The 18818-nt window shown below is 45.3% G+C and overlaps 1 long non-coding RNA gene across 1 annotated transcript; it reads left to right on the top strand.

Annotated features, from left to right (window-relative positions):
• The first annotated feature begins 10098 nt into the window (after positions 1–10098).
• On the top strand, positions 10099–12818 carry LOC135915836 (uncharacterized). Its single transcript, XR_010568763.1, has 3 exons — positions 10099–10165; positions 11081–11170; positions 12617–12818. It is a non-coding gene; the product is annotated as an uncharacterized lncRNA (long non-coding RNA).
• The last annotated feature ends 6000 nt before the right edge of the window (positions 12819–18818 follow it).

Below are 18818 nucleotides of genomic sequence, written 5' to 3'. Positions count from 1 at the left end.
ATTACATTCTGGCGTTTTTTTCGGGCCACAACCACAATTTGCTTACGAGGCACGTAGTGGAAGGGGACATCGGATTAATTTTCACCACCTGAAATTTTTGCACGAGCGCCTCATTCTAAGTAAACGAGCGTTTCTCTATTTCGCCCTGAGCGAAATGCGACTGCCTCGACCGTGTTCGAACCCGTGAGCTCGAGCGCGAAAACGAAAGGCCAGAACCACTAAGCTACTAGATAAGAAGTCTTGTCTGGGAACAAGGAAAGCACCAAAGGATAAAAAATATTTCTCGGATATTATGTTGCAGAAATAATCTACTGCTTGAAACACGGCGTTTATTACATAAAGTAACATGCGGTCTGCAGTAAAGGGCCGAATATTGTATCTGAGAAACAGATCAGAAATTTGTAGGTTCTTACAGTGCATGTTTTCTAGCTTGCAATGTGAACGTCAACGAACTGTTAATAAAGAGGCGGTAGACCACGTGGTAGAACTCTAAATGCTCGGGCCAGCGTTACCCAACACAACTTCAACTCAAACTAGAAAGCACATGGGCGCTCAAGTGCTGCTTTCGTGCAGATATCTGTCGCTCCTTGATGTATGCTCCCAGCGCTCGCCCATAGACAAACAACATGCACGCTTGGAAGTAGAGGCATTGAGTGGGCAGAATGAGCACGCGACTTCGTTGACCCATATGTCTCGCACTCTCCTCCGTATTCAGAAATAACGTTTATCGGGTAACTTCCGAGAACAGTCTTAGAAAAATCCTCAAAGCACCTTATTTCGAGGAAGTAACACTTAATACGGTACTCTTTCTTTCCGCACAATATCGATGAATGGCTAACGAGTCATATATCATATCCGCAATACAACCGAACTGTTCCTGTTCTTCATCGGCCATATTTAATTTGTGATTATTTGTGTTTTGTTCTGTATTATGTATATTTTACCATAATGCATTCATTGTACTTTGCCCTTCTTCTGGTTCACTGCATCTACTGACTAAATAAATAAAGCACGCGAGTCTCTGCATGGAGCTTTCCTTTTTTTTAAACATGTGATGGCGGCACCACATGGTACTCATGACGTCACGCTTTGCAGCTGCCTTTACAACAAGCTTAGGACAGCGACAGAGTGTAAAAAAGTGTCACTTTTTTGTGTTAGTGCTGACAGGTGTAACCTTGCCTAAAAGGGAATGTTATGCTGCGCTAACTTCTTTCAAGGGCGTCATCCTTCTGCATCAATCTGCGTAGGCTTTTTCCTTATCACTGTGGCATGAAAATCATCACCAAGAGGCTGCTTCCAAGTACAAGTGCATTCAGATCCTTGTGTTCATTTTGCCTGTTGCATCCCGAAGGAGTCATCATGATTAAGCACGTTCTTTAAGTCCACTGCAGGACGGATCCTCTTCAAACGGCGTCCGACTGTACCTTCATCTTCTGCCATCCTATTCCTTTCTTTGCCTGCGAATTTCCTAATATGATAATACTACATAACCCTCAGTCATCGTCGACTACGCTCGCTTTTCATTAGCGGCATTTCTTTCGAGCCAACAGTTACACGCTCTGCAATTTTCATGACTTGATCGACTACGTTTAATCTCTGTTGTAGTACGAGACGCACTATTTGCACTCTAATCCATAATGCTCATGTAGTGTCTTCCTGTCTCATGTTGCACCTATCACTCGCCTCTCGAATATTGGGAAAGCGAAGTGTACCGGTGGTGAAGGCGAATTTATTGAGAGAAGGCTTCCTTGCAACAGCCGATATTAGAACGTTGTGAAATACATTTCGCACTCAAAAGGAGCGCCATACAATTTTTGGCAAATAGTCCGCTATTTATTTATTATGCTTTCGTCTACCGCTCGGTGGAACCTGCGACATGTTAACAAAACATTTGGATTGTCGGAACACTCTCATGTTTTCACGGCGGTGCGGGCAGACATAGGCACACATGTTTTCGTCTTGAACAGGAGGAACTCAAAAGGATGGACTTCCTGTTTTTAGCGCCATTCCGCATAGTAGACGTGGTGCGCCATCTACCGTTTTTCCCTGCGCCTACTTTGCGGACACTTCTCCGTCACGGGGAGAGGTGGCGCTAGCATTAGCTGCACGGGTAAAGTTACTGGTTTCTGCACGGGCCGAGACCGTTTTGCCGTCACACTCATAATGACAAATCATGACAAATCCAATCTAGCTCGCTAAGTTAGATTCGGGCTTAGAGGTCACCAGTACAGTTGCCAAGTTGCCAAATTATTAACACACCTCTGGGCTTTAGAGATTGTCTGTGTGCGACATTATATGTTCGCATTTTATTTAGGTAGGAAACGTTGCCTTTTGTTACACAGAACTGAGGTGCGTACACTTGATCAGCATATAGAAGGGCAATACGAGCAAATTCGCTGGTTCTTTCATTCGGCACACATATAACCTTTGTTTATATATCCACAATCATGATAATGACAATAATGACCAACCCAGTCGCGTCAAACCCGGGATAGATGCAAAGAAAGCTTCCCTTAGAAAAAAAAAGTGCTTTAAATAATAACCGGCAACTTGGAATTTGGCATTTCCGATTCTTGGCGGCATGCAGAAATGGTCCCTATTCCCAAACCCGGAAAACCCCAAGATAATATCGCTCATATGCGCCCAATAGCACTAACCTCAACGTTAGGCAAGCTGATGGAGCGTATGCTCGCGACACGTATTACATGGTGGCTCGAGCGGTACTCATGGTATCATCCTGGCCAAATCGGGTTCCGTGCTCATCTAGGCGCAGAGGATGGCCTTGCGCACCTATCTTCTATGGTTCTCATCGGAAGCCGCTCCCGAAGAATTCGCACGATTCTGGCAATGGATATTCGTAAAGCATACGACCATGTGAGTCACGAAGCAACTGTCGGAATTCTCCATTGGCTTCAATTCCCTAGCCGTGTCTGCACATTCGTCGAAGCCTTCCTGTGCGCTCGCACCTTCTCCATTCGCCTGGCTGGCCAAGCAGTAGGTCAGTTCGTCGCACAAGGATCTGTGCTCGCACCAGTCCTTTTCAATATTGCTCTCCTTCCACTAGCCTGGAAGCTAGCCACGATACATAACGCACAGTACATAATGTACGCAGACGACATCACTGTCTGGTCAGTTGATCCTGAAATCTGCCACCAAGAACAAGCGCTCCAAGAGGCCCTAAACATGACGCACAACTGCTGTGCTCAGATAGGCCTTGACATTTCCAAGGACAAGACGACGTACATGTCAGTATCGAACAAGTATGGGCGCCGTCTACTGGCACTCCGGCCTCTTCAGTTAACTCTGGATCAGCAACCATTACACGAGGCTTCAACTCTCCGTGTACTCGGCGCTGAAATGGATTCCTCCGGATCTGCGGGACCATGGGTCAAGAATGCAAAGCAACAGGCCGCAGAAACGATACAGTTAAAACGTCGGATTGCGAAGAAATCTGGCGGAGTGAGCACCAACATGGCTCGCCTTCTGGTCCGTTCTGTATTGCAACCACGACTTGTCTACAGAGACCAGTTTCATCATCTTACGAAGGCACAATGGGCTCGCCTTGAGGCCATTAATAATGAAGCTATGCGGGCCATAACGGGACTACCACGTCTCACTCCGTTGCCAACCCTACAGGCTGAGTCCCAACTCAACACTATTGACGAACTCGTACACCAACGTCGATGCGCGCGCGCCCTAAAACCATCATACATGGGACACGAAATAGACAATCCAGCATCTACGAGACCCGATGTAGCTCCGTGGAAAAGGGTACAATTAAGTGACAATAAGCCTCTTGGTCGTCTGTATAGCCCGGTTCCTCGTCAGGCGAATGCCCATGTTTCCCGCCTTCATCGCGCCGATGACAATCAAGACGATACGACTCTTGTAGCATACACTGATGCCAGTGTTAATGGCACCATGATTCACACAGCTCTCGTGTGTCCATTGATACCAGAGGCAGGCCAAACGTGCTCGTGTGTTGCGGATCCTGCACCACCGGCCTACCTTGCCGAGCTTGCTGCCACACGAGACGGCTTGGCCGCGTTGCTACCTACTGTTCAAGACGCTCGATACTCTCAACTCATCATTCGCACTGACTCGACTCAAGCCATCCACGACATACGTAGGGTATCTCGGTCCACCCTATTGTCAGATAGCAGTCACCGTCTTGCTGCCACTACGAATATCCTCATACGCGTCCAGTGGGTGCCTCGAGCAGCCCTGCCGGGTCTCCTTGAAGCAGATATGGCAACCCACCCACAGATTACAACATACCCACTTCCACATTTTCCTGAAGACGCCTGTGGACGACTGATCCGGGAAAAGGAAAACCTCCGACGTACCACACGAGCTCTCATACCTCCGTGTGGGTCAGACCTCCCTGGCGGGTTAACCCGCCAAGAGGAGGTTACGTTAAGGAGGCTACGTGTCGGGGTCGCACTCACCCCGTCTGGGACCGCTCTCTGGCCACAAGAATACCATGGTCCTTACGGCTCATCGTGCCCATTTTGCAACACAGGAATCCAAAATGTGACAGTGACACACCTATTATGGACGTGCCCAGGGCTTCATCTAAGCCGTCTCCGCCATCTCCGGGCAACAGGCCTTCGGCCTGGCCGCCCACCCGACCTTAAACGTTGGATTCATGGACCCCATCATCTTTCACTCCTAGATTTTTTGCACGAGTCGAATCTGTTCGTGTATTTCTAACATCTTTTGTATTATGCCTAAGGGCATGCTTTCGAATTAAAAAAAAAATGTATCCTTTTTTTACTTCAGAGATATAGATGAGCTAAATGGAGATCCATGATTTTGGTGAGGCAATGCGCTTAAGAGGAACAAAAAAGACAGTCGCACAAACATGAATAATGTTTCTTTTTATCCTCAGTCGTAGTTCGAAGTAAAACTCAAACAATGAAATTTTTGCCTACTGGGAAAACTGCCAACGCTAATTCCACCCAGAGATACTGATTCGTCTGAGAAAAAGAGTCCAACGTGACAGCAGTAGGACCGGCACCACCTGGATGCTCATATTGCCGCAATAGCAGCATCCATATGCCGAATCACACATCGCGTAATGTAAGAGAATTTTTGGCCAAGCACAACGTGGCATCGCTCACGCAGACTCGCAATACCGTCCAGTCTTGGCCCCAGCCGACTTGTTTTTGTTCCCCCAGTTCGAACATGGCTTGAAAACAAACAAACAAGCAAACAAACAAATGCTTTATTTGGAAAACGCCAAGACAGTCTAAGAAGCCGTGCCGCATTCTTTCAATGGAAGTTCCGCTTGCTGGCCTTTCAGGAGGCGTGCAAATCTTGGCAGAAGCACTGGCAACTGTGTATCGACGACAAGGGAGCACATTTTGAAGAATTGAAGGTGTTTGCATTCGAAAGTAAAAATATTAGTTGCTTACCTTCAATAAACCTTTTGCTTTCTGCACACGCCCTATATCCGCATTCAAGGATTTCCGAAATGACACTGATGAGAAATTCGCAGTAGACTTCACGTAATTGTTCCTGGGCTTAGGCAAACTGGGAGCCATTGTCCATGCTCTAGCTATTAGTTATGCATCTTAAATGAAAGAAACCATTCCATTCTCTATACTTTCTTTGGCTGTATTGTCTGTCGGCTTTCTTTCGTTGTTATAGAGCATTTATTAAGCTCCACGCTTTCCGTGATGCTTCGAATGCAAGTAGTGTTTTGCACTCCCTCTGCAAATAAGCGCCTTCTTTCTATTGAATCTCGGCTGGGAAAGCTGGTACGTATGTTGCAATCGCTAAGCCAAGAGAAGCAGCGAAATTACGCCAGAAGCTTATGCGTCTCGGCGTTGCCCACTGCAATGTATAACGGCTTTACATAATAGGGGTCTCGAGGACTTTCAACAATGATATAGCTTTTATTGTTACGTTGGTGGCACAGATTCAAATTGTGATCAGCGAAGTGCTCCTTTCAATGGAGCCCGGAAACTCACTGCAACAATGGCGAGTCTCAGGTCGATGCGTTTAATCTTCGTAGATGTTGGGGCCGAGCTTGGCGTTCTTTAGTCAACGCTGGCATTGGCCTTCGGTCACAACGGTATTTCAGGCTAGGCTGGAAACCAGCGGGCCTGAAGAAACTGGGGTCCAGAATTGCCGATGTCAGCGTTTGTCAGGAAACCTGACAAATTCTGCATGGACATGAGTGAGTACGGAATTCACTGGTTTCAAAGAACATGGTCTCGCTAAATAGAATGTGTTTTTTTTTTTGCTTCAGATCTTATCGTAATCTACAAAACATAGCTTGCAACGGATCACGCAGTATAGGCTACCTGGCGGAGATTAATCGAGAAGCCGGAGAATAATTTGCATGAGAAGTCAGGTTAGTTACGCAGTTATCAAATATTTTAAATATATTTCAAACAAATGAGACTGCGACATGTGTGGTGGCGATCAATTGATACAGGTGTATACATAAGCCATGCGCATTTGGAGCGAATGAAATCATAGCAGCATCTGTTATGAGATGGGCGCCTTGAAACTCGCGGAAAAATACAGTGTTGTTCACTTTCTTTTGTATCAAAACGCCTTTTGTAGTATTGAAGCACAAGTTTAGCTGTGATACCGATGGGATTCGTTATGCAGTTTATTGGAAGGGTTATGTTGAGCTGGTAGCAGCTTCATTATTTTTTTTGAATGAAAATGCCTTGCGAACTCGCCGGTTGGAATTTGTGGATTGTAAAGCTTGGCCTCAAGAGATTTGTTAACATTTTATTGATCATATCGTACCATTTAATATGCATATCGTTTTCTTGTGCAAGTAGTCCGTCAATAAGCACCAAGAACAGTAACCTAATGGTTTTATTTATTCTTACCTGGGTCTCAAGGAATGTATATACACCCCATAACTTGCACTATGAAAGAAGGGACTGAAGAACAGCTACCCCAAACGTGTTAAAAATAATCGGCGGCAGACAGGGAAGCTTCTGTTTATATTTCAGTTTTAATAACTATAAAAGTCCATTCTTTTTCATTTAAATAATACACCTTAGAATACAGCATCGCTTGTAGCATCGCTGAAGATAAATTCAAGGAATCGTTCATGTGTCTTTTGACAGGCCTTTTCAAGCCTGTCATTTGGCCGGCGAATATGCCGACGGAGAAGCGTGGTTGCCTTTGGAGGAAGCTTCTCAACTGTAATCCTGCTACCGTTTGCAATCACGATGACAAAGATTTGCGACGTGAACATGCCAGTGGCACAATGTCCCTCATGGCTCGAAGCTTCCGATGCCACGCCCTGCTCTGCCGCATCGGCGGTTGCTTCTTCATTCGCGACCTGTTCAGAAAGGACGGCAAACGCTCACCTAGGGTCGTCTGGAAGAGCTGGTACACACTTTACTCCGGCTGCTGCATCGGCTTCCTCGTATGGATGCAGGTCGGCAACGTCGCGCACGCTAGCCACCAGGCCACCAGGACGAATCACAGCTTCGAAGGCTCGCTCAACGTAGTGGCCCACGTCGTGCTTTTCGTCAAGGTCATCGTCAACGCGGCGTCCATGGTCGCCGGCTCTTCCAAGATGCTGGAATTCTACCTGCGCGCCTCCGTGTTCGAGAAGCGGGTCGGTATCCGCGGGTGCTCCTGCTGCGCCCCCAAGCGGTACTTTTGGTCCGACGTCCGGCGATGCTGCGTCTTCGCCGCCTACTGCGCCGCATTCTCGGCAGCCGCACCGCTGGTGTCCCAATCGCACGTCCTTTCGAGCGTTGGAGTGCAAAGCTCCTGGACGCGGGTCTCGTCCTGGATCAAGGTCCTGTTACTCGTCATGCTCTATTTCATCTACGATAGCGTCCACATCGTGGCGCTGCGATCGGCTGGCAAGGTCCTTGTCGAGTACCTCAAGAACCAGCTCGAGGCTCTCGAGGAGTGCCTCGCTGGTCACGTGCGCGGCGTCGAGTTCTTGTCGATTCGAACGAGCGACGCTGTGCGCCGCGTTGAAGCCGTCCGGTTCAACTTCTACGAGATACAAGAGCTGAAGGACGCCGTCAACCAAGTATGGAGCTGGTCTCTGGTGGTGTCCAGCACCTGCACGCTGCTAGTGCTGTGCACGTCACTCTACGAGATGTGCAAGAACGGTCGGGCCGTGTGGGAAAACTACACGGCGTTCCTGTACTCGGCGTACATCACGTACGATTTCATCACGCTAGCTAGCACCAGCCAGTCGATGATGGACATGGTGAGTCAAAAGTATTTGCAATCTCTTGAGAAAGAAAGCAAATTGCAAAAAGGAAACTCTGCCAGAAAGACCCAACATAGTATCAAATTCAGTTATTACACGTTAACATACGTGGATACCATATAAAACACCGCATGTTACCATATATCTTATGAGGCATGTCCCATATGTTACAATACCTGTCCCATATAACATATGGAAAAACATCAGTTTTTACATGAAATACCGGTATGTTGATATAATCGTACGGAAGATGCCTGATATGATACATGGTAAAATAGGGACTTTTATGGTGGAATCCCCATATGTTCATGTGGGATTATGTAAAACTGTGTATATGCTATTGTTTTTGATAGAGATGTATCAATATTAGCAAAGATGTGTACAGGGGACTACCCTTCTCGGGAAAATGGCAAAGTAAGTATGGAAAGATAGAGTGAAAGAAGGAGTGCGTTACAACAATCATGCGGTAACAATTGTCACGTAAATTGAAGTTCTTTAGAAACGGAGCCGAGCTATTGGACCCACACTGTAGACTTCTCTCAAGGCCACAAGTCTAGCAAGAACTGAAGATTTAAAAAACGCACTGCCGTCCAACTTATCCAGGACAGTCTCTATGCGTCCGTCTATGTGCCTGTCTGTGCGTTTAAACGGGAGAATTCGGTCATAACATGTTCGATCATTTCATCAGCACCATATGATTCCTTAACTATTCGATTGCTTAAAGTGAGCTTTATCCTTTAGCGGTCGTCCTGAGCTCTACAATATTGGAAATAGCGACTGTCAACAATAGACTTGTGGGCTACATTTTCTGAATGCACGAGAAAATGCGCCAACAGTGGCACTGTCTCAAGAAGCAGTAAGTGTTGCTCGTGCATATCGTGAGAGCACGCAGTTCTTGAGTGCCTGCAACCGTGTTACAGTTTATGGAACAGCGAAGCACTAGAGGCGTCGGCAGCCCGCTGGCAGTGCCATCTTATGGGCTAAAGCGTTCTTGCCTTTCATGTGCTGCTCAAGTCGAAGCCAAGATATCCACTAAATAATAAAGATGATGTTGCCGCCGACGCCTTTATGCCATCATCTGTGTGCTATACAGGGTCCGTCATTGCAATAATAGTTGTATAAGCTTTCTTGTTGAACTCGGAGTGAGTACATGGCAGAACTGGCGCTGGTCTTCATTGTTCAAATCGATGCACTCAGTCTTCTGTCAAATGATTACGTTCACAAACAGGCTAAAGTTCCTGAGAACAAACAAGCATCAATGTAAACGAAATAACTACGGTTTCGCGGTTCGAAGTTAAAAGGGACCTTGAACTTGTCTTTAACCTTATCAGCGGTTACGAAATACCAATTCAACTGAAACGTTGACGGTTGTAGTAACGCTGTTGGCGACATCCGGCGGCGAAGAATTTAAGCAGCCAGAGCACAGAGCTAGCATTGTAGTGACCAACCACATTCATATTGGTTGCTTACGTAAAGTTTCGGCAGCATATAAATCGATAAGGCGCTGCCTTTTAAAAAAGCTTTTTGCGATAAGAAAAGCTGCGTAAGGACATCTATAACGGGAAATTATTCGACAAAGCGCCCCAATCTGTCGCTAACAGCATTGTTACTACCGTCCGCTTCTGTGATAAGCCGGTATTCTGTAGAAGGTGTACGTACAAGCCCACGCTCTCTAAAACCACCATGAGAATGCGCATGAGCAATGAAGCATGAAAATCTGCGTGTTCCAAGCACATTGTTTGAGCCCTCCTGCGACTGATTACAAAATTTTGTGTGCTAGATTTGTGGCGCGCAATAACGCAATAGTTTTTGTTGAAAATGCAATGTGTTCTTGATGAAATCAGTCCTTTCTTGTTGATTGTTTTTGTTTTCTCGATTACTCTGCAGGGCAAAAAAGTCAAAGAAGCGTGTAAGACTACCGGAAGCCTCAGTGATGAGCACTACAGATATCAAGTAACTTTCATTATCTTCCCGAAAAACAAACATTACTAGATTTCTACGTCTGCGTATAGAATATCTCGTCTTTGCTACACACCACAAGCATTTCGGTAGCAGCTATGCCACACCAGAAACAAGAACAATAGGCTTTGTGTCGCGTAGGCATTGTCGTTTTTGTAGTTCGAGAAGCTCATATATATGTCTCTACGTGCATACTTCCCTGAATTACAAAAATGTCAAGTGGTCGACATCGCTCGTTGAAATGAGTTATGGTCTAGATAGCAACAAAAAATATGTGAACCTTAGTCCTGACGTCACATGTCTATTCCTCAGAATATAAGTATTAAAAGTCCATACAGTGAGAGAGAGAGAGGATGGATGGATGGGGAGTAAGGAATCTAGTAAGGGTTAAGATGGCGGTGCTCCAGGCACTACTATACTAATATACAGGCATGCTGGGCCGCACACTGAAAATATTATATTCACATACTATACATAGTCACAAGGACTTACAATATTATTGCGGCAACTATCAGTTATAATTTGGCAGATAACACGCGAAGGCACACGAAGGATCGATCAGACAGGCACGACGTTCCATTTTACTATGGCCATGAACCAAGTAGCCCAGCAGCAAAAAGCAGTGACTACCAAACACACCAGTCATACTGTTATCCTCCCCTTTGTCTCCCTCCTTCCCCGTACTTCGGGAATGCAGAGCATGCAAGCAAATTTGAGCTCGTAGGATAGGAATGAACTCAGGTCTGGCAAGATGTAGTAAAAAAGTAGACATTAGAAGCTACCTGCCTCGAGAGCATTTGCTCATTTCATTACGGAATGCAACCCAACTTTAATAGGAAAGTGTGGTGCTTCGACTAAGTTATATGGTCCAGTTGCTGTTAGGTGGTCGTTTTGCACTGACCAACGCAGATCGAGTACCTTCACAGCTGCATTGATCCGGAAGAGCTCAGTTTGCATGGTGGGGACTTCTTCAAGCTGAACATGTCACTACTCGTGTCGGTGAGTACCTGTACGAAGAAATTTAAATGCGTCGGAGCCGTGTGCAACGTTGCACGTAAGAGACTGCAATTCACAAGCTAAATGCACACCCTAGTTTGCAAATACAACAGTCGTGTATAAGCACAAAGATAGAAAAAGAAGAGAAATTGTAGAGGCCCCCCGAGATAAAGAAAAAGGGGGCAGGGTGTGTCAGTCATGCTTCTATAGCGCTTCATCACACTGAAATATATTTTCTTGATGTGACTTAGCACGTGGCCGTTTTTAGGCGTGCTAACACCGATTATCAGTCAAGGTGTTTTTACGTGCTCTTTTCATGACGTTTTCGTGACGTTTGATGACGTTGGACATGTCGGGTTTATAAAGTCTATGGTCTTTCCGATAAACTTTCAGTTGCAAGTGCTTCCGCACCAACTCGCCCATTTTTCACTTTTGATTAAGTTAAACATCAGGTAATTGCAGAACGCCGAGCCACAGATCCGTTCCGGTGGCTGCCATCTCACCTGACAAGGATTGTCGTACCTCCCTGGAGTCAGTCAGCGTGAGGTTGCATGTCGAATGACCAACCATGGTGGCTGCTGTTCAATGGGGGTGGAATGCAGCAATACTAGTGGGCTGAGGGGATGACGCACACAGAACGTCAGATCGTGAAATATTATCCGGAGCCTTCCGTCATGGCGGCTCTTATGGCTCGAGTGTTCGTAACCTCGAAGTCGAACTATAAATAAATAAATAAATAAATAAATAAATAAATAAATAAATAATCAGCTATTCAGTCACTGAATCAATCGATCAGTCAATCAATCTGACAACACTGGGCACCTGCTGGTGACACTTGGTGAACGAACTCAGGAAAACGCAGAGAGCGTTCCAGAACTGGTTATCCCAAAATTACGTTAATATGACATTTTATGTGAAAATTTTCTCACGCTACTTTTTCTTACTGATATCTCCCCTCAAAAAGAGGATTGCGCCTGAATGACCACCCGTGTGTGTAAAAAAAAAAGTAATAATAAAGTGCCTTTTCAGAATTGTTTCGCGGACTTACGCGGCGTGGTTCTTCGGCACAGTGGTGGAGACGCGAGCTCTTCTGCGAAAATTGTTGCTTGCCGCCTTGTGTTTCTGACCACGCTCCTTCACCTGTAGCCTGTGTCAGCTAGGATGTTGCTGTACCACAGCAAGAACAGTTTTATCGTAGAACGCTCAACATAGTCGTCTTTTCTGTTAATTTACTTTATTTGACATCTGCGTTTTTGTTATCGTGTTGTTGAATGTATTTGACTCCATTACTAATAACTAAATAAACAGTGGCATGTGCGTATAATATATATATCTTCAAAACAACCGTCAACTGTGTGTCAGCGCTTGTTTGTTGCCTGCCTTATTTTTCGAGAGTTGGAGTTAATGCAGTCGACTGCCCTTAATGATCTTTGACTGTGTTTTTTGCAGATGGCGGCGGCGATAATTACCTACACCGTCATACTTGTGCAGACGAGCCAGAGTGTGAGAGAAATTCTTCAGCAGAACACAACCTGTCCGGTAAACAACACGGCAATGGATTGATGGATGTCTCTACAAACCTGTTGCCACGCAAATGAAGTGAAGACAAAATAGATGAACGCATTGCGTGTATAAAAGAAAATAAGGAGAACTGGAAACAGCCGCTTGAAGAGAAAATCTCATCCGCGCAAGGAAAAGGGACAGAGTAATAAAAATGAACGGAATGTTATGAAATGGATGCGCGAACAAATGTCGCAAAGCTCGTATTTTGATCGTGTTGCTTGACATTAGACTTATATGCGGTTTATATTTTATCTCCTCTACTGCATCTGCCTGAATTTCTTTCGTGCAATATCCGATTAGTGTACTTTTTTAGTTCTAATGCGCACAATTTAGCTTATATTATTGCTAACTACATCTACTTCACATGCTTGCTACATGTGTTGCAATGCGTAGGATATTGCAAATAGGTCAAAGTTGGATGCTGAATATGAAAAATAGAAATAAAAAGACATTTCCAAAGATGTAGGATTCAGGGTTGCCAGATTGGGCAAATAATAGGCAAATCGGGCTACTTTTTGCCCGAGTTGGCGTCAGAATTTTCCTTTTGGCTATGTGGCTATATTTTGACTACGTCTTTTTCCTGTGTAAAAAAAATAAAAAATATAGTTCTGCACAAATGAAAAGCACACTGGAATCAAAATGCAGACGAGAGCAGGTTAAAGAAATTGAGCGCGTCCACTACAAAGTCAAAATTTGCAAGTTCTATGTTAGAGAACACATATGCATGTCAAAAAGTCAACGATCGCGTCCTTTCGATAAATTAATAAAGCGGGCCTCTGGAAACACGTCTCCATCCGCGAACTAACGCTACCCGCACGTGCCCGCCAGCGAACATAGACTGTTGCTGTCTCCAGATGTGAGCTTTCAGCGTCCTACGTTTTAAGCATGAGATTCTTTTAGCTCCCGTTGACGGTGCGCCGCGGGTGACCTCGGCGCCAGAACGGAGTAACAACACCGAGCTCAACCTAACCAAAATTTGCCGAATGTTCTGCCTGCCGCATGGCGCCTACGTGGCGATTCGCTAGGACCTTTCCTGCCCAAATTCCCCTGCTCCGACGCCAACGTAGAACATATCCTCTACCGTTGCCCCACAGCCACCACAGCCATGCGTTCCCTACACAAGTCCAAACCCTCCTCCTGTCTTTTCCATCACTGCCTGTATCAAATGCCATCGTTGAACGAGTGTTCAGCCAAGTCTCGCTCATTAAAACCGACCTTCGAAATAGAATGTCGAACGAGACATTGGTAGCGCTCCTTCGCGTGAAGTTTGGTCTGGACAGGAACGGAGGCTGCTGCAAGGATTTTAAACCGGGCCGAGAATTTTAACGCGACAGCGTTGAGGAGCTCGTGTCGCAGAAAAGCCGGTGTCGTCGGCGTCGGCGTCGGTGTCAGCGTCGTCGGCGTTGGCCGTGAGCGATAAATCCCAGCAGGCACTTCATGAATAAAAAACAACTTGCAACATGGGCTGGGTGGGAATCGAACCAGGGTCTCCGGAGTGTGAGACGGAGACTCTACCAGCCACGAGTTCGACGCCTCAAAGCGGTACAAAAGCGTCTCTAGTGAATGCGGTGTTGCCTTAGAAACGAGCTGTTTCTAAGGCTCAGGCGTGCGTCGCTTGCTCAGGCGCACATTTCGTAGCCGCGCCGAACGCGGCGCTGCTCGACGCTCACCGCGTCCGATGCGGGGCGCATAGTCGCTGCACCGTAGCCCACTGTCTTACACCCCTTGGCTGGTCGACGGGAACGCTGTCGCGTTCCACTCTTGAAGGCGAAGCTTAAGCGTCCTCCAATTTTTTTGTCCCGTTTCAGCTCTGATTCTTGTATCTTGTATGGACCAAGCAGTTCTATTTCGCAATAAGCTCGTGATGCTTAATCATAGCATACTTTTTTATGTCTATATACCGTGCTAGATTTTGTACCAACGCCATCTATTGTGTTAGACTTTGTCTTGCAATTTTTAGTAGTTTTTCGTTTAGTGCGTTTTGTGGTGTTAAGCGGAACTATCGTGAGCTGTAAGTAATAATACTGAACGCCTGCATGCATGCCTTTGCTTAGCGTGTTTATTGAACGGTGCTATTTGTGTGTTGTTCTTCTTGAGATCTTTTGTTGCTCTGGCGAAAATAAAACACTGCATTTGCAATGAAGAACCACATTTGCCTTATCATAAATTTACCTCCATGCCTGCATTTCTGCGATTCTTGCGCTTGTGCAGCATCTGTTTTCCGTGCCGCATGGCCTCCGTTACGATGCACTGGGAGGTCATGCGTTGTCATGCGTTGTCATGCGTTGTCATGCGTGGTAAGTCTAACATTTAGATATTCTTGCAGAAAAATGATTCAATATGCTTAAGTTCAATATGCTTTCACTGCCAAGCCCTAGCCGTACTTGGCCAGGCTTCTGTTTTGCTTGCAGGAGCTGAGCCTGCCAATTCACTTCGTGCCATACGCTTCAACTTAGGCATTTGAACATATTCTTGAACGCTTTCGATCGCTATCGCTGTCTGTTGAGTTAACGATCGAACAATAAACGTCTGCCTAAGAAAAGCCTTTTTTAGCAATATGGTTTCATAGGGATTGCGTGAATCTTAGATATAAACCCTAAACGTAATATGTTTTTTGCATCTGGATATAATGTGAAATTATTTAAATTGAAAGGTAGATTCTGTATAATATCCTTACGAACAAAAACCTTAGGAGATAAAGCGTTGACAGGTCAGAAGTTTCGGTGCAAGATGATTGACTGTTATTTGTGATCCGAGGCCAATGTTTACGAAGAGCAGAGGTGGTTCATTGCTTCTGAATTTGCATGATTGTGTGTGCTTAGTCAAAGTGACGGCTTCCTTGCTTTTGACCTTATCGTTGGTGTTATAGTCATTCACAATTTACAAGACGCTCGGAGTTAGCCTTGCCTTACTACTTCGCGAGCCTTACCCTGCATGCGTATGAACTAGAATCTAGCTATAACTCACTCACTCACTCACTCACTCACTCACTCACTCACTCACTCACTCACTCACTCACTCACTCACTCACTCACTCACTCACTCACTCACTCACTCACTCACTCACTCACTCACTCACTCACTCACTCACTCACTCACTCACTCACTCACTCACTCACTCACTCACTCACTCACTCACTCACTCACTCACTCACTCACTCACTCACTCACTCACTCACTCACTCACTCACTCACTCACTCACTCACTCACTCACTCACTCACTCACTCACTCACTCACTCACTCACTCACTCACTCACTCACTCATTTTATAGCACGCAATCTTGGTGACAGCCACTTACGCTATCAGTTCACCCAATGATACGCACGAATGTAAACGAACACGTCGTCCTCAGAGAAAGGGCATTTCTTTTGTTGACATAATTTTGTCCACAACGAACAAATGCGCTATTTCTGTATCGCTTGCCTAATTGCATTACTTAGGACGTCAGAGAAGCACAGATCTCCTCCCACTGGCATCGCGATGCCATGGCGCTAATGGAGTAAGTCAACAAACGGGCCGGCCGCACGCATTCAAAGAACACGGTTACGTAGGCACCGCCAGAGCGGTCAATACACGCACTACAATCACCGGTCACATGTTCGCAGCTTCCCTTTTGCATAAATAACGCACGCGCAAGCCCTCTCGGAACCCTCCTGCGTGACTCATTCAAGAGCGTCATGGCAACGGCTGCCGCTCTGTCCACACCGGCCACTAAGGTTAGCAAGAAGATTCATGAGGCATCATTAACTGTTCCTCATTACTTCGCTCGCAGCCGCCCAGGTGTGAGCAAGCCGAAGGTCCTTTCTTCTGCATTCAGACACGAAGCGCAAAAGAGAAAGTATACGTACAACAAGTGACAAGCTTCGCACGCATGCGCTGTAATGGGCTCCTCGCAGTTCGGATGCCTGTGGAGACAGGGTTTTCACCTTAGCCCGTGCACAACGCCGCGAAACACTGCGGGCTGGAGGGTAGATTGTCACGCGAACGTGGCATTCAGAGAACGATGGTAAGATCTTCACTAGCCGAGCGTCACTCGGTTTGGAAGAAGTGTGGCTGGGACGCTGTGAGTGAAGGACTGGTTCCCGTCCTTCGTGCTGGACCACGACGTGTTTTTGTGAGGGAGCTCGTCGAATTGGTGTGGTTCACCAGCAGTTTCTTTGGGGGCACCCTCGTTCTACAAGCGTGCGTTCTTGTCGACGAGTAGAAACGTGCTCAAAATAGGACTGGATCGAAGGCGTCCCTGCGAAGGTATGCATCTACATACGCTTGCTCTTTCATTGCGCGACTGTAGAAAAAACAGTAAGCACCAAACGGCACTATTGTGCCTTAAAAAAAAAAAAACGTGTATGTTTTCATACAAGAAAGGCGTATTTTTACATGGTGTAAATAAGTTGAGGTAAAAAATGTGAAAGACTCGACGCACGACCGTATAAATGAAAGGAACAGATTTAAAATACCAATCATAATACGACAAAACAGAATAGAAGCATCATATAATAGGATAAAGTTATGGGCACACCAAATATGAACTAAACGTTATGATGCGAGCGTATGACCGTCGCCACATACAACGCCGAAGTTAAGAATGCATGTTTCGGAAAATCGAAGAAAATAGTTGATTAGCGTAAGCAAGCCCCAGCTGTCAATCTTAATTCTTGCTCTACAATTTTCGACACGCCTAGGTAGAATTCAATATTTAGGATAAGTTTAAACACGTAAAGAATAAATCAAAGGCTTCAATGCATCTTTACTCTTGTTGATTTGATGTCTTGGTGGCCAACGATGTTATTCAAGCTAAGGTAGATAGTTTTAGGACTAATGTCAACAACTTCTTGCTCTTCTCGGCTCCTTTCATAAATAAAAAAATCGGCGAATTCCATGTCTATGTGGGAATCCGTTAAGCGGTGCTTTCTTTGACGCTTGCGTAAGTGTTAAAACGTTACTTGAACGTAACGCTAACGGGGGAAGAGTTTGTTTTGAACGACGCAAACGCAATGCAATTTTGCACAAGTATAACGCTAATGAACGCAATGTGATTCAATGTATATTCGTGTTGTCCACCTCTCATGTTTCGCTAGACTCGGCTGCTTGCTCTCAATTTATTGATGTATTGATTCAAGTTTGTAACCTCCCTGCTGTAATGCCCTACTGGGCGATGCAGGTAACTAAATAAATTGCCTTTAACATATGGATGGGTGTTTCTATTGCAGACAATTTCTTCACCACTTCTTTCCTAGATGACCGCAGGCTGAAGATGTGCTGCTCTGCTAAAACAAGCTGCAGCAAAGAATTTCACTTGGGCGAGTGTTTAAATGTTCCTTTTCGAAGCAGAACGTCCCAATCATCACTCATAATCATTCTGGCAGTCATGCCTTTGGTTTTGCCCGCTACGTTTCGGGCTCTACTATATTACGCTAGACAAGCTCACTTTACTTGCACTTCCCTTTTGTCAATGTTCGTAAATATTTGTATATGGCATCATATATTGTGTGTTGGCTTTATATGCGCATGATGAAAAAAATTCGAGCCCTTTGGTTTCTCTTCTTCTGTTTACACACACACACACATATATATATATATATATATATATATATATATATATATATATATATATATATATATATATATATATATATATATATATATATATATATATATATATATATATATATATATATATATACAGGTAAATACACAGTGATGTAAATACACGTATACACAGTAAATACACAGTGAATATACACAGTGATGTAGACGCACGTATGAAGCGGTTTATTGACGTGTAGGCCGGGGTCCGGCCTTCATCAGAATGCATTGCATGGTGTCAGTGATGGTGTCTCACACACACACACACACACACACACACACACATATAATGTGTGTGTGTGTGCCCGAGAAGAAAGGGAACCGATGGGCTCGAGGTTGGTTAATCACATCAAAAGAAGGGAAAAAAGAACGAGCCCCAGGATAAAATTGGAGAAATGAATTGTACTTATGGAGTTAAAGAAATGGCATATTAATGTAAATGAAAGTGAATGAAAAAAATAACTGGCCCCAGGGGGGATACAAACCCGCGTTTCCGCCT

This window comes from Dermacentor albipictus, chromosome 10 (assembly GCF_038994185.2).
Source record: "Dermacentor albipictus isolate Rhodes 1998 colony chromosome 10, USDA_Dalb.pri_finalv2, whole genome shotgun sequence".
In the NCBI taxonomy this organism is placed as follows: Eukaryota; Metazoa; Arthropoda; class Arachnida; order Ixodida; family Ixodidae; genus Dermacentor; species Dermacentor albipictus.
The sequence above is the reverse complement of the archived record's forward strand: the minus strand, read 5'-3'. Positions and strand labels throughout refer to the sequence as shown.